Source organism: Porites lutea, chromosome 13 (assembly GCF_958299795.1).
Source record: "Porites lutea chromosome 13, jaPorLute2.1, whole genome shotgun sequence".
Taxonomy (NCBI): domain Eukaryota; kingdom Metazoa; phylum Cnidaria; class Anthozoa; order Scleractinia; family Poritidae; genus Porites; species Porites lutea.
Window position 1 is genome coordinate 11,448,756 of NC_133213.1, and position 20,905 is coordinate 11,469,660.

Below are 20,905 nucleotides of genomic sequence, written 5' to 3' on the forward strand. Positions count from 1 at the left end.
GTGCGTTTGCTTACAGCGTTCTTGCGACCTCTAGTAGAAATGGCCAATGTTTGTCTGAGTCTCGGTTAGGGGTCACGTTTCTGTGACGTCATCTGTGCGCAGCGCTATTTTCGGAAAATATCTATTCAGAAGACGATTTGAGATCTAAAATTTTTGGAACATTTGTTGTAAAATTTCTTGCTTACCTGCCTCTCCTAGGATTTTTGAACAACTAAAAAATGGTATAATTGCCCACCTAGAATTTTCTTAAGCCTTTTTACTGGCTGAAATTTAGGGAAAGGTAAGTTTTGATCCCTATAATTTTCGGATCACTACTGACTTTTAGCTAGGAAATCCGAACAGATGAAAAATTTCTAGGGGATAAAAATGTGCCTATATCTACCGATTAAATACTAAAATACGTTTAATAATGCTATGCTTAATTGGTTTTGAACTATATTCCCATTGGGTGTCCCTGTCTTATTCAGAGCTTATCGAAAGCGCTCGAGAGTTCGCATTTGCTGCTTCGGCGGTCATGAATAGCTAATGATGTCCACTCATTCTGCGCGATGTCTGATCGCCTGTATTCCAGAAAAGTTGAATTTCAAGAATAATTAAAAAAACTCTTTAGGTATCATTTTGTTGGTTTTGAAACGAGATTTCTTTTCATTAATGCCCTATTAGAGCACGAACGTGCTAACCGCAGTTATAATATAACCGATCATCGCCTACGTAAACGACGATTTTTATTGATAAGCCCATGCACGCTACTTTCCCAGCCCTTTCCTGCTATGTTGGCAGGGGAAATACGTAGTAATTTCTAGATCGTTTCCAAGCATGTTTTGTTTATAACAAATTAAGCGTTTTCATCTTAGTTAGTTCAATTCTAGCGTAGACTTCATGGTCTTAACTTCTGTTAGCCATTGAGGTTTTATTTCTATTCACTCGTGTTCATCTTCTATCAAGCTCAGTTAGCTTTTTTAGTCAAGATAACATTGGTGCGTGTGTAAACCAAAGTGAGTAGAGTTTTTCTTTCTTTTAGTATCAATTTCATTCTAGGAATCCTATTGCGCTTAGTTTTGGTAAACAATTTGCTATCGTTGTTGCTATCTTTTCCATTTATGCGAGGAATCTATTTAGTCTTGTCATCACTGAGCTACAGTGGTTTTATAATTCTTATGCGCTACTCTTCAACACGAGTATGCTGAGTGATTGATACCAGTAGTTTCATCGTCGTATTACTTTAATCGCTTTTATAGGCTAATGTAGTGTATGGCTAGTGGACTTTAGTTCTCTTTCACTATTTGGTATAATGATATATTTGTACTCTATGAATTCTTAGCTAAATAAGTTTTCGTTCGATTTTATCGTTTTCAGTTCTAACCGACTTTGTACAACTTTGTACCGATTTCACAACTTAGAGACCTATTGTCTTGTCAAGCGACCCCGTCGATTCTTCTCTACCAAGTTGTGATCTCTGTGCTTGGAACATTGATCTGTGGTTCGCTAAATCTGTTCATGTTATACTTCCTTCACTTCTCGTTGAGTTCGTTTTATGTCGCACAACGTGTTAAGTGATTTCCATTTTTTCTTGTTCTGGCATTTTTTCTGTGTAAATTACAATCTTCACTTGAAGTATTTACTAGGTTCCTTGAAAATACTACATATTGCAAACCCTTATTTGAACAGCACCAGTTTTACTGCGCAGCAAAAAGGGTAAATATTTGCCGAGATAATTTAACTCACCTGAACATAACGGCGCCTTCTGCAACTGTTTCTCAAACTGTAAACCCGCCAAAAGTTACATTTCATAGCTGAAATGTATGGCTTTCAATGGGAATACTTTCGTTGCAAAAAAAATTAATAACAGCGCCACAAAAATTGAGGTTTAGTTTTGAGTGGTCGGATACTGGGTAACATACTGTAAGTGCTGTCATTATTATATCTTTAACGTCTAAATAATTTGGCATGCAATCCTAATCCTAACCCTAATCTCTTCACAGTCGGTCACATATCGATCCTGTCTTAAAGCGAGCATCAAACGTTGACTATGGTAGCCGCTTCACATTTTGTTTTTGCCTGCCTCCTGATCCTGAGCATATCATCCATTGGTGAGTAATACTTTAATAGCAGGAAAAAAATTTCTGTCTGACCGTGTATTTGAGCCACTTTGTAAAATGGACCACAAAAGGGCGTCGGTCTGCTTTGATCCCGTTGGCGCAAGCTATTGATGTTCCGGAATCGAATCAGCTGCACTGCAAACGCAAAAAGTCAACACAAGGGGAATAGCGTAATTTATAAACCTGCCAACTCTCATGATGCCTGAGTTTCAAGGCTGCGAACTAAAAACATCGATCTCACGCCGAGGACAATTTCCCATGCCTGACACACAATCCAGACAAATCGATTCTATAATACACGCCGGGGGGTACCCCCTATAAAAGTGACGGGGGTGCTTGTCGTACCTATTAGGGGTTTGATTTTGTGGATTGGTACCGCTTAGGGTGCTAAAACCTAAAATGACTGCTGCCAGAGTTGATACGCTTTATTAGGATAAAGATTTATGACAATACTTTCAAAAAGTCCTTGAGAAGAAAGTGTTCGAAATTTTATCTTTATCACTATTTAAATTGCAGTGCCAGTTATATAATTTGTTGTTGAGTTTGAACCTCTTAGGGTGGAAATGAATTTGGGACACGCCCATAAAACAAGATTCTGGTACCTTTTAGGGGTGTTCTCGAAATTTTTCGACAAGCAACCCCGTCTCTTTTATAGTTGAGTACCCCCCGGAATACATGATTAACTAGACTTGATAAAAGGCGAATTCACTGGGCTACTTACACTAGATAGAAATATTGTACTGCAAGATAACGACAAGTTTACTAAAACAGACAGCCCACTGCCCTTTGCCGATCCTTTCCCCATTGATCGCACTGACTAGAGACTTTAAATGGGTGATCCTACATACATACATATGCATAAAACTTTATTTCATATCGAATTAATGAGTGGCCAAAAATAGGCTAGTATCTCCGAGAAACAAATAAAATCCCAAAATGAAATAAGCCATGGTACTCACTAACTACATGTAAAGAAAATATTGAACTCTTAATACAATTAATTAATTAATCGGTATCGCCGATTTGCTGAAATAAAGCCTTGTAAAGGGTTCTCTGTTTGTCAGGCAACGCGTTCCAGAACTTAGTAGCAGTATACTACACGAATTTAAGCCATAAAAAGTAGTAACAGGTTTAGGAGGACTAAGGATATCAGTACCTCTCATCGAACAATCACAGATCTCAGAGAAAGCAATTCTTTGAGATACTTCGGATATTGTTCAAAATGAAGGCACTAGGTCACCGTATGATGAGACTTTGTCATTTATGATGACCCTAAGAATACGTTTGTTCAACATTTCTAGCTTATCCTTATTTCGGGAGTCACAAAAATGCCATACGGTAGAACAATAAAGGAAGTGTGGTCATATAAATGTTTTGTAGAGGCGTAATAATACAGTGGCAGGTATAAGCTTGCGAAATCTACTTATGACATTTAATTGATTAGTTGTCTTTTCAAATATGTAAGAGACGTGTTAATCAAAACAGAGTCTGTCATCCACCAAACAATTCAATTGATGTTTGTACCGGAAAGGAAAACACGTGATCCGTGTTTCCTATTATCATGGCCTGGTGTTTGGTGGGATTGACCAACATACCGTTGCTTCTTTACCATTCGTTTGCAATATTAGCTGATGCATTAGCCTCCTGTCAAGTAATTTAGGGTCAGTGTCGGAGTCATATCGGCATTTTCATGAAAGTAAGTCATTGATAAAAATATTGAAAAGCAGGGGCCCAAGTGCACTGCCCTGAGTTACTCCTCTGGAAACCGCTGCCCATTCAGATGTTACATCTCCAATTTTAACCTTCTGCAATCTTCCAGAGAGATAGTTCTTAAGCAGCGCACAAGCGGTGCTACTCGGCTTGGGCCATATGCTTTTAATTTGACCAGAAGAAGAGCGTGCGGTATTAAATCAAACGCTTTCGGTAAGTCCAATGAAACAATCCCAACAAGTTCTTTTTTGTCTCTACTCTCCCTCCAGTCCTCCGTGAGTCTCAGAAGCGAAGTCTCACGACTATGGAATTTTCTGTAGGGGGATAGCAAGTTTGATAGGAGCCCATTGTAAAGTTCTTCAAGCTGAGATGACAGTAGCGTATTCAGACATGGTAATACCTTTACTGGTCTGTAATTCTGTTTGACAAGTTCATCATCCTTTTTAAAAATTGGAGTTATTTGTCCCTTCTTCCAACGGCTGGGACATTTGCATAGAGAAATGGATGCATTTATGATATTTGCAGTAGTGGGCGATGTTTCTTTGGCGGAGTCCTTGGTAAACCGTGGTGACAGGAAATGGTGTCCAAATGACTTTCTTGTATTTAATTTCCAATAGTAACTGCTCAACTTGTGTTTTGTTCGTAAGTTGGAAGCTGAAACAATCCTTGTCAGGCTGTTTAGTATTGTTCTTGTGAGTGGTAATTATACTTGGATAAGTGCCTTGGCAACATCTTCTGCATAATTACCTGTGATTTCATTTAAATCCCTCGCATTTCTGACAAAATAATCATTAAAGACACTTGCGATCTCTGTCTTGTCCTTGATTACCACGTTGTGTTCCTTTAGTATTATATCATTTGGATGTTGATGTTTTTTTTAGTGTAGAAACGACCGATACACATTCCAAAAGTCTCTTCGGTTTTCCTCTTCAGATCTCTTTGCAAAAAAAGTTACGAATGGCCTTGCGTCTTAATGAAGTACACCGATTTCTTTGCAACTCTCGGTATGAAGCATAGTTAGTGCGCGTTCCTTTGAGATGATCCGGATCAGGATCAGTGATCCGAGATCACTCGATTCATGTTAGATCAAATGAACCGATGAATCCACTGTGGACATGGATTCATCGGTTCATTTGATCTACCATGATCCGATTGATCTCGGATCACTGATCCTGATCCGGATCATCTCAAAGGAACGCACCCTTAATGTCTTTTAGTTAATTATTATTTATCCGCTACTTTATTTTCCTACCTTATACGTACACTTGTGTAAATATCATATATAGTGTGAAATAAAGAACAGAATTGAATTGAATTAACAAACCATTACGCAATAGTGCAGCCGACCGTTCGTTATCAAGGTCGATCATTTCGCACATGGTATATATATTGATGGGTTATAATTTAAACAAACCGATTCTTGTTTGGCCGCATCGTTTTAACATCTACCAGTGATCTGCATGAACAGCTTCTCATCTGACCAAATCTTTTGTAGTTTCAGGGGCACCCAGCGAGAATTAATATGGTTCAAAACCACTTAAACATAGCATTGTTAAATTTATTTTAATATTTAACAGTAGATATAGGCATATTTTTATCCCCTAGAAATTTTTAATCTGTACGGATTTCCTAGCTGAGAGTTTAGTGATCCGAGAATTATAGGGATCAAAACTTACCTTTTCGAAAATTTCATCCAGAAAAAAGGCTCCCAAAAGTTCTAGGTGACCTTTTTAGGGTAAACATCCCGGTAAACATCCCTTTAAAATGGGCAATTATACCAGTTTTTAGATGTTCGAAAATCCTAGGAGAGGCAGGCAAGCAAGAAATTTTCCAGCAAATGTTCCAAAAATTCTAGATCTCAAATCGTCTTTCAGACAGCTATTTTCCGAAAATTGACGTTGGGTGCCCCTGTAGTTTAGGTGAACCATTTCACACAAAACAACCAGACTATATTTTATTTTAAGAATGATCATTTCTTTATTATTTGAACCATTTCGTAATTCATCACGAGACCATTTGCGTTTTGTCTGTGCTATTTGACATGATTGTATTTCTGTTGGTGGTAACGGCCGCCCATAACTTGGGCTTCGTTCAACAGTATGAATACTGTAAAAGTACAGTGTTACATTGTGTTGGGGTAAAACAATCCTTAAATTTGTAGGAAAAAGTGAATACAAGTCAATGAAACCTACGCTGCAGTTAATTGTTGTTTTCTTTGATGCTCACACGGAGTTTCGTGAAATATGCTCGAATTCTCCCTCCATACAATAAAATAAACAAGGTAGGTCGCAAGATGAACTCTCACCTGCCATCGTTTCCCTTACAACACGACTCTTTTCACAAAATTCGAACACCAAGGGCAGACAAACACGCTAGGATCGTAGAAATAAGACTGCCCCTGATATAGAAACCAATGATTCTTCCCCAGCTAGCGAAAGAGATCCAGCAGACTTTGTGAAGCTGGAAGAAGAGAATCCAAACAAGGCCGCTACCTTGATGTATTTCACAGATCACCGCGCGGCCAAGCAAACGAGGCTTGGGTTGGGCATGCTGTACAAAATCAAATACACCCAAGGCCCTGGGGTGGTCTTCTGGACGTCACAACCCCGAAGTTAATCTCCCCCGCCCCCTCGAAAAAATTACTCGAGGGATATACAACTTAGTCAGTCTCAAAACACTACTGGGCCGATTAACCCTAGAAAATGGAATCCTCAAAGGCCCTATATGGCATTGTTTTTATGCCAGCGCAAAAGCTATCCGCAGCGTTATAGTATGAACATTGCCCCAGAATTTACGGTTACGGAGCACCCTGTGCTCAATTTATACTTCGACAAAACGCTATTTTAGTTAGCCTAAATGAATGTTCTACTCGATACAAAAATCCGTAATGAATATGCCAGAAATTGAAATATTTCTTGGTCATATTTAACATTAATTTTATTGACTGAAATTTTCGCCCTGATAAAGATCTATTCCTTGGTAATGAATGAATGGTAATGAATGGACATCATTGTTGTGCTACCTTCAAAAACACTATCATCCCAGTCCCCACTTTTCCCAAAGACCAGGAAGTACACACCTTACATTAGATACATAAGCAACGGATCTTTTTCCTTTTTCCTTTTCTTGTATTTTATCTCCGAGCTAACACACTATAAAAATCAAAGGTCCTTCTTTCACGACTGCCAAAGAATAATGATCCACGGTCTTTAATTTTATTTATTTCCAGTGTCTGGTATTGAGTGTCCAATGTGTACCAATGTCCCCGAATTAGGAGCAGGCAAATGCGACAGTGGCAAAGTCCCCAAAGTTAACTGCTCGGATGGATTAGATCTGTGTATGAGCTTGAAAGGGAAAATGACGTATCTTGACCATACTCTGAACATCGAACTAAAGAACTGTTCCAACAACGTTCTGTGTGACTCAGCCAGCGACTTCAACGGTACGAACAATGCGGATTCTGAAGTTCAAAAGCCGATTGACGACTGAGTTTTTCGCTGCCGTCAATCATCTTAACGGACCTCTTAGGAAACAAAACTTTACTTTAACGGGTTCAAAAGGTCATGGATTGTGATTTGTGATTGGTGGATTTCGATCCGTTTTGCGTGTTTCTGTGTTGCTAGGTTCGTTGCTTGTGATCGTAATTATGATTGACGCCAGCGAAAAACGCAATTGTGAAGTCGGCGTTTGAACTTTGGAGTTCGCATGTTTGTGAAAAGCGCAGTAAGTTTTACCGTTTGTTTTCGCCTCCATTTTTGAAGCTACTGACCATGTTGTTGTTGTCGGGTTTCGTCGCTTGTTAATAGTATCAAAGACCAGACCGATAAGCTGGCAAATCTTGGTATTCTTGTCCCTTCGCTTAGTGATATCTGTGAAAAAATACAAGGGGCGTACGAGCAAGAAAATGTTTGAAGTAAAACATCCAATGGGCGACAGGCCGCATTTCTCAGACGGTATGGGATTTTACCTATTTCTGTAACAAGAAAATCTCTTTCAGACTTTTTGTACTTATAAAATGTACGGTTATTTGTTCGTTGCTGTGTCTTTTTCTGTAGCGGGTAAATATCGTATTGGTACAGTTTGTACTTAGGCTGAAGCATCATTATGATATTTCACGAACTGAAAAGTGTTGTGAAAGCGAAGTTCGCTCAGAATAATTCGCAGGTTTCTAAAGGAGGAATTACAGTCAACCCGCCAGTGAAACCGGGACAGATTAACTTCATGAATGGATTATTTGAAAAGTAAACCGTTTGTCGCTTCTGTAACTTGTAGCCGGTATCAAATTGAATTCAAATGATCGGTGAATTTTTGACTGCAACTTTTTAGTTTACGATGAGTTGTAAAAAATATTTTAATGGATGAAATTCTATTTAGGCAGTCTTCAAATTCAAGAAAACTGAGCCGGCAGAAATGTAATAACGACCTCGCGTGTGTATTCACTGCTCGTGACGCAAGGAAAAATGCAGACTGAAATCAACAACAACTAACGGATGGCGGCATTTTGGCCAATCGGAACAGCGCAAATCATCCGTATTGATTCCTATCCAATCAGAAAAAAGTCCAGATTCTGGCCTTTTTGCATGTGATCTGTGAGAGCATTGTATCATGCCCTCCTCCCGAAAACAGATTAAAGAGACAAAGGGAGAGGGCATGATATCAGGCTATTGTATTTCTTGACTGTAAATTCTAATTTTCCGAGGAGGATCCTCATACTTCCCACATAGGAGTCACCTCCTTTATTTCAGCAGAATAACTCCTATCCTTCTTTTTCAGCGTGCAAGCTCCTGAACCAGACGGGCTTTCTTACTTCATGTTCGCTGACCTGCACCACACCGGATACCACACCGGATACCACACCGGACACCGGTGGAGTGAAAAAACTGGGGCCAAGGGCATTCTTTGGCGCCATGTTTTTGTTGGCCTTAATTCCCAGTGTTTTCTAAGGATTTCACTCAAAGGTTGTTTTTTTCTTTTTCAATGTTAACCACGATTTAGTTTGAAAGTTGAAGCCGAAAGTTTTTGCACTCGTGTTAACGAGTTTAGAAGAAGAGTTTTGACTCCATAAATTACATTGTGAACAAACCGTAATATTTCCCTTTTTTGAGTCTTAAACGTTGTTTCTTTAACCTTAAAAAAATAGAATTTCTTAACTGGACAGAGAATATCGCGTCTTGCGTGATAGTAACCCCCTTGCAGGACTACAAATTTTTGAATAAAGGTTGAATAAAGGTGTCTAGGGGAGCGCCATGACTCTCGATAACTCGACCCTCGCTAACTCGAACCAAAGTAGATTTCCCCTGGATTTCCTCCATAGCGGTGCTCCAAGCGCGGAGCCCCATAGCTAAGGAAATATGGTAATCTACCCATCCGAGAAAATTTGGTAATCACGTGACCGTACCCCCACCCGCCCGCCCGACCGTCCGTCCGCACCACAGGCATACCAATGTGAAATAACTCAATCAACAGGTATGGCAACCCAAATGCAACTCAAGGTTTTATTTGGAAGGAAATCACATGGCCGTCAGGACTTTTAGGAAGAAAAAACAACGACAAAGTCGTGTCTTTTTCGGCGTCATTTTTTATGTTTGCACTAACGTGGATAACAGAGAAAGAGCTAAAGCGAGTTATCGAAAACAAAGGAGACGAATTTCGTAGGCGAAAAACATGGAAATTCAAAGCGGCGGTGAGAAAATAAGAAATGCTAGAAACCAGGAAGGTGAAAATGACACCACACACGGCAGTGAAAAATAAAAGCGAACATGAACACAGGAAACAAAATATTGGGTAAGCACATACGACAATTCCTCCATAAAAATAATGTGTCAGTAGGAAGTTTGACGTTTTAGAACAGCGGCGTAGTCGTAATTAAAACAACGGCAAGGGAAAGACAAAAAAGCGTGATGCACGTGAAAATTTGTTTTTTGCTTATTAGAAGAAAAAGTGTGCTGCACGTGCAATTTGTTTTTTTGCTAATTGGATCTAGTAGTCTTGAAGTCACTGATTTTCATTGTCGTCCCCGTTTAGCATTACACGATTTAATATTTTCTTATTTACACGTATTATTAACCAGAGCTTCGCTTTTAGCCCTGGCTAAATCTACATATTACATTTACTGTAACGTACTTTACCCTCATTCTACCCTCAATAACTCGAACAATGTTTTAAGCACGTACCTAAATTTCAAAAGTCGGCAACTAAATTTCTTGACATTTTTTTATATAAACGTTACTTGAAAGCTATTTTTCTTTCTTCACAATAATTACTAACATCGGTCAAGAAAAAAAAAATTAAAATTAAAGCAATTTTTTAAAAAATTGAAGTTTTTTATGAAATCGTTGACTTTTTCGTGCTTGAACTGATATGTGCTCTAAACCTATATTTTGCTCAAAAGTTGCTCAGAAAGGCAAAATTTGCTCGAGGTTGCTAGAACCGCAAAAAGTTGCTCCAAACGCCGAAAGTTGCTCAAAAGTTGCTGAGCACAATCGGGAAAGGCCTACTCAACGTTAATGTTTTCATACAGGCGCTCGACGATCTCTATAAAGAAAAAAACGAGAGGTCTCTGAACAGACAAGAATGCACCGTGTACTAGTCCTGACCTCTTCTAACCTTTGCACCATTTGTTTTTTATTTTTTTGGTTAATTTAATTTTGAGTTTCACCTCTGAATTCATTGCTCTCTTGGACCACTGAGCTAACAAAAAACACTCGGTTTACTACTCAGCACTTGCTGCGAGAACTAATAACTACAATGATTTTTCTGCCTTTAGTAGAGGGGGATATCTTACGAAAGTGGCGGAGTCACTCGTCATCGGTTTATTTAGTGCAAATATAATAAATAAATAATAAATATATGTTATTTACTGGCTGGGAGGTCCGTTTTGGGAGAAACTGTGCCCGAGGTCTTGAGTACCGCCCTCGGCCAACGGCGGGCCTCGGGCGGTACTTAGACAGAGGGCACGGTTTCTCCCAATACGTACCGATCTAGGCCGGTGAATAACATTTTTATTTTTTTCCTTCTGAGATTTAAAAGTTTCAGGAAAATTGTACTTCAGCCTCCAACCTAGCTGTGTTAAAGTAGGCCGCGTTCGCGTTGATGAAGTGCACGATCGATTGCAAACCAAAACAAAACATCAGTTACAACATGATTTTTATCTTGTAATTTATATTTTTTTATCACAATTAAGGTCTCTTTAATTTTAAAATAAAGAAAGGCTTTTGTCTCTTAATAGACAATTCATAATGTGAGTATCAAACAAGGATAAAGGAATCGACGAACTTGATATTAAATGCCACAGGAAAAAAATAGAGCAAAGACTTTCTTCGGCTGAATAATTTACTTTAAGATTAGTTCAATCGAGCGGGATGAAAACTGCTCAAAGGCTTCATGAAAAGAGCTAATTAAACATACCAACCTTAAGGTTTTGAATTTAATTCGAATAAAAGAAGGCTATGCGGGTAACAAGTATATAAACAAAGGAAAGAAAACGGCGATAACCGACTGCTGGAAAAGTGATTCGTGTTTTTTATTCAAGGTTGAAAGCTAAATGCAATCATTGACAACAACCTAGCCTGCGTCGCTGGCGGTATTGTGCAGTAGTCGAGTGAGATTTGGCGGCGGAGCCGTTGTAATATAGTCGAGTAAGATTTGACGGCCGAGCCGTCACGAGCGGCGAAGCCGCGAGAAATCGCCTCGTCCCTACTCCCTTTTTTTGGAACACGGCTCCGCCGCCAAAACTTTAATCTCGCACCCACACAATACCGCCAGCTACGCAGGCTAACAACAACCTTTTCTGAAAAGTAGAAAACTGGCGAGGGAAAATTCAATGAAAAACGGCAGAATCTAGATTCAGACAGCAAAAATGGAAAACAAAACTACCTTGAAAAGTAAAAAAAACGGTGCATAAGCGTGGGTTAAAGCTAGTGAAGCGACATCGCGAGCCGCCTGTTTTGCTTACTTTAGCGGTCTTCCTAGCTGACTTGCTTGATTTTCCTTTCAGATTTTTTGTCTGAATTATAAAATTCACTTTTCCCTTGCTAATGCTAATAATAGTTCACTTTTCCCAGTAGCTAACGCTGATAATAGCGCAAGTTTTGGAAGAAAAATGGTTTAAGTTTCACAGGTTTTGTCCATTCACAAACAACAAACAAACTTGTGAATGAAGCTGTCAACGATTCCCGCCCAGCGGGCAAGATCGTAAAAAACCGCCCGCCCTCTAAACCAATCGGATTGGAGGATTTGGAGGATTCCGCCCGCTCGCAAGCTTACAAAAAAAATAAATAGATTTTTAAACTATTAAATACTCTAAAGCACTACCTAATTTACAATAATATATAGATTTAGCCAGGGCTAAAAGCGAAGCTCCCGTTAATAAATTCATAACAATAAACTTGTAATCCACAGATCAGGGCACATTCATTTGACTTTTGAGGCAAAGGCTAAGTGATTTTAGAGAAAAATAATTTGACAGTCCAAGAGTGAAACAAATTTTACATCGAGTTATTAAATAGTCTTATTTGTACACCCAAAAATAGCAATCATGTTCGATCACAGTAGATTAGGCCTGGAAAACAAATAGACCTATTCGTGTATTGTATTTGCATTAGCTGTTGCATCATAATGTGGCATTCACCAGTCTCTCCTACATTGCTCCGTTAGAGAGACTATAGATAATTGGACAAGTTCGACAAGTTTAGTTTACTAGTAAATCTTGGCGACGAATCTGGTGGCGTGTAAACCAGCCTTTTAAACATACTTTTTCTCTTCACGTCTCAGGTAAACAGTACTCTGAGACCCTTTTTTTATTATACCGACCTCGGACAGAATTTTTTCTTTTTTGCCCTATTTAAACCTATAATTCTGCAGTTTTTCACAATTTAAAGAGAATTTGCACTCATTCAATACCCACGACGATCAAAGCACGCGCTTCCTTTGCACAACAAATTATAACATTGAATATTATAAAACGTTTTCATGAAGAGAATTCTCAGGTAATGCTGGGACTTTTCAGTTAGAAAAATCTGGTCATATGTGATATGTAGGGTAATAATTACGGGCTTTTAATGAAAACGATTAAAAAAATTCCCAAAATCACTTTTCGGCCAGCCGGACGGGTTCTCACTTTTGACAGGCACCAAATTTGCAGTGCGACTAATAGAGTTACCATTTACGCTTCAACATGATAGAGAAATTGTTATGTTTAGGTTTTATTTCCCTTTATTTATTAAACTGTCTATGGTTTTGTTATGTGTAATCTTTAAAAGCGAGTGATATTTATGCGCGGAATTTACGCGTGGCGTTTTGAGTATTCCTGCATACGATGTTTATGTTCGACTGAAACAACCGGTGCAGCGATAAAAATTGCGAGAGGGACTACTAACAATCAATGAAATAAATATAATTCGGTGAAACATGTACAGAGACAATAATTTTCATTCACGAAGAGAAGTATTGAGAGTAGAGTGTCTCTGAAAATCATGAGTCAGGTAAGAAGGTTATTTATGTTTTAAGCTGGCTTCCCGGTGTTTGCTCTTTTTCAAGATGAACTCGAGGCAAGAAAATCGCTCAGAGCTTTCTGTTTACAGCCAAAATCTAACTAAGTAATCGTCGAAACCTTTTCTTTGAATTTGTTACTATTGTAGGTTCGATCATTGCTCGTGTATAAACTTAAGCCGCATAAACCATACGCTCGACTTCAGGAAACCGAAAAAAAAAAAAACACATCAAAGGCAATAATTGCTCAGGCTTACAAGTCGAGATGCTGCTGCTGAAGGTCATCAAGTGTTCCAGAATCGCTTGAGACTTTTCAACCCTCTTATGCCTCAAGCAAGGGCAAGTGAGTAAGTTCATTTTTGAAAACGATGCCATCTGAAATCGGATTTTGCAATGACTTTGACAAGAGGTGCATTTGTCAACAAAAAGCGCAATAAACAAACCAGCCATGAATTACAGAACAATCTTGATAGCAGCTGTATTTCATTTTGTACACCAAGTAGAAAAAGACAGTTTAAAACATCACAAGATGGCACAAAACTCTGTCAGCTCCAGCTATCAGTAAGCATGTTACCAGACGCTGCATAAATTTTCCGCATGAACTCACCTCTCAAATTTTGACCAATCAGAACATAAAAATTGGACGTAGAGCGTGATCAACGCGTGACAGTGAGAAAAGTCAAAAGTGATTGCCTTCCCCGCATGTAAATGTTAAAGCCTGTTGAATTTTCGCGTCCGAGGTCAGTTCGAAATCAACATTTTAAAAGTCCGGCTCATGAACACGACTTATTTCATATGCATTTTAAAAAGATTGAACTTGAGCCTGCGATCATTTGAAAAGTAAAAGAAAAAAACACTTGAACCTAGTGGGTGGATAAATGAGCCCGCGATACGGTCAGGCGATACTGGTCAGCAGAAACACTATTTTGACAGCTGTCAATTAATCAAAACATGGATGTACAATATCAGGTTGTAGGCTCCAAAACTAGCTAGAAAGTGTGAGATTAACATTGGTATGCCTGTGGTGCGGACGGACAGAAGGTTGGGTGGTAGGTGTACGGTCACATGATTGCCGAATTTTCTAGGTTGGATAGATTTTCTAAGCTATGGGGCTTCGAATTGAGCCCGTGATCAAATAAAATATCAGCGCAAAACTTTAAACACTACGTGACCTCAATGGATAGAAAAATGAGCCCGCGATACACTCAGGTAATGATGGTCAGCGTATACTCTAGTTTGACAGCTGTCAATGAACCTTCATTAGAATGGCGAATATTCGAATTAACAGACTACGAGTGTGAGTAAGACATATCCGTCCGGCATGTATTGGAAAATACCAGATCGTGTACCAGAGCGAACCTGAGCCCACGTTATTAGTTTTCTGATAGTGGTCTGCACATGTCCCATTTTGACAGCTGTCAATTGACCTTAATTTGGCTTCCCAATATAACTTTAAACGACTGTCAGCCAACTGACAGCCTTGCCCGGCGTAGTTTCCTTTTTATGTTGAATTGGTAAGTGTGACATATTATATCAGCTTATATATAGGGGCAAAACGACTGCGTCTTTCATCTGAGCCCGCGAGATGGTCATGTGATAATTGTCAGCGGATGTCTGATTTTGACAGCTGTCAATCTATACGTACTCATACGGATGGCTTACATAACTAAGAGGCTAGTCAAGTTGTGCAAGATCTATTGTGACATTTGACATCGATTTACATGAAGTGTGTGTACGGGTGGGCGTACGCTACATCATAACCAAATTTCCTCGGTTGGATAGTTTACCAAATTTTCTTACCCATGGTGCTCCGCTGCGCGCGCGCTTCGCGCGCGCGAGAGCTCCGCTAATAAAATGCAACATTGAAAAAGAAATAAATCAAAATCATTTAGTTCTAAAAGCTTTCTCGAACAAGTAGGTTTTAAGATGTCTTTTAAAACAGTCAATATTTGAGATAAGTCTTAGTTCCAAAGGTTGGGGCGTTCCAGAACGATAGACCTGAATGGGCGAAAGCTCGATCTCCAAAGGATTCACACTTCGTTTTCGGGACTTGAAACAGCCTCTGGTTATCTTATCGTAAAGTACAACCTCCCGCAACTTTAGGCTTCAGAAGATCTCTAATGCACACCGGAGCCTTGCCTTCTACTGAATTCAAAAATAGACAGGTAACCAGTGCAGTTTAATTATAAAAGGAGTGATATGGTTAAACTTCAGGATAACACAAATCACCCGAGCAGCAGCATTAAGGATCCTCTGTAAACAGTCGCACTGATATTTAGGTATGCCATATAGAAGAGAATTGCAATAGTCAAGATGCGAAGTGACAAAGGCGTGAACCAGAGACTTAGTTGATTCTTCAGCAAGAAACTTTCCGATATGCCTGATGGTATGCAGACCACGGAAAGCTTTACTACAAACTTTGACAACTTGAGTACATGCATAGACATATGATTTCCAAACCATGCACCCCGAGATGGACACACAGGTACCGCCAGCAATTGACTCAATGGAAACGCTGCCGGTAAGAGGCGATGATAAGATATTCAGTCTTCTTGTCATTAATTGATAGCCGATAAGAGATCATCCAAATGCGAACCTCTGCAATACATTCCTCAATCACTTTGATATCTTCCCTAGTAGTCAGAGGGGTCAGGGTTTAAAATAAAAATATGATTGGGAGTCATTCGCATACGCATAGTGTGCTTCAGGGAGATGCTTTGCCATTACTTCAGACCAGACGCATACAAGAGAAAAAGAACAGGGCTCAAACAACTGCCTTGGGGAACTCAACGAAGAAATCCTGACGAAGTGTATCGTGAATAAAAAGAGCTACGGGAACATTAGATTTAAGGGCTGACCAACAACTCAGCAAAGCCGATTTGGTAGGGGCTTGGTGATGTAGTTTGAGGCAGCACAACTGAGCATAAGCATTCTTTCCTTTTTCGATAAAAATGTTATTTTCATTTCAATTGCGTTTACGAAATATAATTTTTTCAAAGCTACCCAACTCCGCTCTAAAAAGGTCTGAATGGAAGTTAAGTAGGGATCTGAAGATTTCCTTTTCATGGCTTATAGTTATAAGTTTTTTGTAGTATATAAACGGAAGCTTTGTTTTTAATCTACATTTTCCCAGAGACAAACAAAACTGTCCTTAATAACGAGGTGTCCGTACTAATCCGTACTTAGCTGGTGTCCACAAAGCGGCGTTCGACTGTACTTAAAGATAGATTTTCCTACCCTTCCATACAATTCAGTCCGTGAATTTCCTGGTTCCCCTTTGAAATACCTGAAGCCTGTCAAGTATACCCCGCATAGGCCATTACAGGGAGTGCCTTCCTTTCCCTCCTGGGCGTGAAATCTAGACCCGAATAATTAAATCAGGGTCCCGTGGAGTGTCATCCGTCAGGAGCCCATGAGCGGGCTCCTGCATCCGTAGGTAGGGTTTTTTTCGGAAGTGCTCCCCCGGCCCCTCCCTTCCAATTCAATTCAATTCAATTCAATTCTTTATTCACACTATGTAAGATATTTACATAAGTGTACATAGTAGGAAAATAAAGTAGCTACAAATAATAATTTGGAGCGGAGAATTTAAAGGACGTCTTACCTTGGTGGATACTCTTGGCCTAAAATAGTTCAGATTACTGACAAATCTTGTATTATGATTGTGTATACGCGATGCTGGAGTCAGGACATGAAGGAAAATATCTGGAATGCTATCACATTAACCTTTTAAGCAAAGTCTGTTTTTTAAAAGGATCAAAGACGTCAAAAGTGGGTAGTTTATTTCCTTTTAAGATATTTTACTTTTCTCCTCTCCGGAGTTAAATTTCGTACAGATTAGATGCGGTTTCCCACCCACCAGGCCAGCAAGACTCCGATAACAACAACAACATAACTCTGCTCTCACAGGGGCCAAGCTCCCGGAGCCAAGCTATCCAGTTTCAAAAGAGTTTCGTGATATGTCTGTACAAATCTAGTTAACGGTATTTCATGACAAAAGAAATTTATTGCTGACTTTTTACATGAACGCCATTGTTAGTGTGTTTCGCCAGCAGAACTTTTCCTTGATCAGACAACTAGACTGAACCGTGACAGCTTTTTTGAGTTTTCCTGCTGTGTTTTGAGATCGTAAGTGCTGCCATTTATTGTGTTACATGATATTGCTTCTTCAGTTACGTATAAATAATTTGACATGCAATCTAATTCTAATCCTAATCTCTTCACAGCCTCAAACGTTGACGATGGTAGCCGCTTCACAGTTTGTTTTTGCCTGCCTCCTGATCCTAAGCACATTATCCATTGGTGAGTAAGACTTAATAGCAAGATAAAAATTTGTGTGACCGTGCATTTGAGCCACTTTGTAATGAAAGAAAGCTTTGCAGGAAAAAAGGACAACAAAAGGGCGTCGTTCTCCTTTGATCCCACTGCTGTAAGCTATTGATAATCCAGAATCGAATCGGCTGCACTGCAGCCTTAACAAGTCAAACACAAGGGAATTAATGTAATTTTACAGGATCTGGATGGGGCGTCGCTTGATCCGTGAATTGACCGGTAAACAGACCATGGATCAGGAAAAATCATGAAATACAGTAGTGATTCGTGAATTATATTATATTCACTGTGACGCGTGATTTCGTACAGCCCCCGAAATGATCCCCAACCCCGAAATGATCTCCATTTCTCTTCACGACGACCCCGAAATGACCCCCAATTAATTTTAGGAATGGAATGATATCCTAGAACTATGGATCGATTAAAATGTACAACATTAACTTCAGTTTCACTAATAATCTTCACTTGCTCACATTCTTTAAGGACATTAGTTTGGGATTACACTTTGAACTGGATTAAACGAAAATATTATTTAATACACAAAGTCAAGAGAACAAAGTCTAGTATATTTGTAGTAACCCTAGGAACTGCAACTGATAACATCAAGAAACACAATATTCTTTATTATCATTACTTACGGTAGCTGATTATAGCCCGGGTTATATAGAGAAAACGGCATGGTTTTTAAATTCTAAAAATGATGTCAAAACTGCATGCCTTGGATATTGTATTTTAAAAATGGTGTTTCACACTTTTTAAAAATTTTAAAATGATGTTGAATATGCAAAAGTAGACATAAAGGCGATTAGATGACAAAAGCGCTAAAACAAATCGCATCAACTGTAGTGAAATGTTAAATGCGATTCAAGAACGTAAACGCTGCAACAGACTTGTAATAATGCCGTGACGGAATACCATTCCATTCCAACACTTAATTGGGGATCATTTCAGGGTCGACGTGAAGAGAAATGGGGATCATTTCGGGGTCGGTATCATTTCGGGAGCTGTACAGATCACCATACTTTTTTCCTTCCCATCACATGGTCATTTAAGAAAAACTCTTACCTGTAGTATACCAGGAACCACTAAGAATCATTGATGGACTTGATCAGTTCGTTACCTAATCATGTGATTCGAGAAATGACTCCAAAATGTAACGTGATTTGTGAATGTACGGAAATTTAACCCGTCATTCCAGATCCAGACACCTCCTTCCAGACCCTAATATCACAGGCGGCCCAGACGTAGCGTGTGTCAATAACATTGACAAAATAGGATGAGTCGTCGAAACTACCATGAACTAAAATACTACAAAAGTCAAAATATAGCAAAGCAAAGCTAAGCTAAGCTTAACTGAACGTCTCCTTGTCTTTCCTGGCCGGTTAAAGTGGCATTTTGTCGAGCTTCGCGATCGTAGGTACTTTCCACTAAAGAAGAATTAAAGGCAGCTACGCCTCCACGCGAAGCCCTATAAATTTGATAATATAAATTTGATAATAATCGTCGAATCCGCTCCAAATTGCTATCGGCTAATCTGCAGGTAAGGTGTGCTCCGGCTTCGTGCTCGCTGGCTCCACAAAACCCATAGCAACTGCACGATAATCGCTCGCTCATTAACAAACACTTGACCTTTACTCTCCGCCGTGACCGCAAACGAGCAGGATTACTACGTGATGTGAATATTCAACCTTTAGTTCCATTGACAAGATAGATTTCTAATATATAGATTTAGCTAGAGCTAAAAGCGAAGCTCCCGCTAATAAATTTATAATTTAAATCAAACAATGATCTCCGCCATAACTAGGGCACATTTTCATAACAAAAAACTTAGAACAGATTGAATCGGAGGAAGAGTTGATGTGTAACTAACTCGTGTATCTTCGGAATAAAACATGGACAGACAAGACGCTCTCGGAATCAGAAGAAGGCAGCTGAAAAGCGCTATCAAAAAACGCACCAAGGAACATCACAGGTTAGTCCTCGAAAGGGACAGTCTTGAAAAGCGAACTTCTGAAACACTAAGCAGAACCCAGGAAAAGAAACTTAAAAACCTCACGAAAAACTCGATACTAAAAAGATCAATTCAACTCAGTGATTTGTTGTTGATAGGTTCTTCTCCCGCGCGGCCGGAGAGTTCAAGATATCACCGTACCGAAAAGCTTCTTGTGACATCTACTTTAATAGATCGTCTTGAGCATAACATGAATTGTGCATTAAGTAACGGTCTAGATAGGAGGGAAAGAACCAAACGCAATGAACACGAAAGGTGCTAACTTAACTATTGTCTCTACTGTGCTTCTGATTGGTTTAAACAGCAAATTTTACGAAATCTTCGCAAAGTAGCATGTATATTAATCCTTTGTTTTCTAACATGTGTCACGGCTATCCGAAGACGAAATAGCTGAATTTCTAACCAACTGAACGGAAGAAATACAAGACTACGCAAAGAATATCGCTCGAATGATTTTATCTACACTTTTGAAGTATCTTTTTATATCCTGAAACCTTGCCGAGAAATAGGCAAAAGTTTTGAAGAAAGTCTACGAGAAGGTAAGCTTCTTAAGAACTTAGAAATATTTTTGAATGAATAGTAAAACAATTATTGAATTCGGCTTTTGTATGATGTAAAGAATTATGCGGATCTCAGAGGATGTTATCCACCTCGGCCTCGGTGGATAACATCCTCCGGGATCTGCATAGTTTTTCACATCCTATTAAGCCTCTTACAATACTTGTTCAATAGACATAAAAAAACCAAAAAGGCAAATTTTGAAAAACTTGCTGCCATGGTGACGTCAATGATGTATAAGTCACGACGATTTTAAAAAGTTCCCAGATAATTTTTACGACAGGTCGCTAAGTTTTTCGGTCATAGCTAGGACGGTTTTGAATTTATTCAACTTTTTACCTTGTCCGTGTAGGGTTAAGCCTGGTTTTCATAGGTCGGAAAAATCCCAGACGATTGGGGATTTTATTGTTTCCCGACTGTCCCAGACTAATAAAAACTCGAAATCGTAAATATCCCCGATCGTCTAGGATGGACGGGGACAAATCTGGAGAATCGGGAGCGTTTCTATTTTCCCGATGCGTCCCAGATTTCTGCGATGATCGGCGATCATTCGCGACAAATGGAAACCCATATTTGTACCGGTCGGGGACGTCGGCGATGGATTTCGCTCATTACTAATCCCCTAAATTGCTGGGTTCCAGTTCCCCTATCACAGATAAACATGGCGCCACTCGAAAACACGAGTGAGAATCTGAGACAAACTTCT

At 39.3% G+C, this 20,905-nt stretch overlaps 1 long non-coding RNA gene across 1 annotated transcript; it reads left to right on the top strand.

Annotated features, from left to right (window-relative positions):
- Positions 1–870: 870 nt before the first annotated feature.
- On the top strand, positions 871–7,170 carry LOC140923207 (uncharacterized). The gene is made up of 3 exons (XR_012164139.1): positions 871–995; positions 1,983–2,090; positions 7,039–7,170. It is a non-coding gene; the product is annotated as an uncharacterized lncRNA (long non-coding RNA).
- Positions 7,171–20,905: the final 13,735 nt, after the last annotated feature.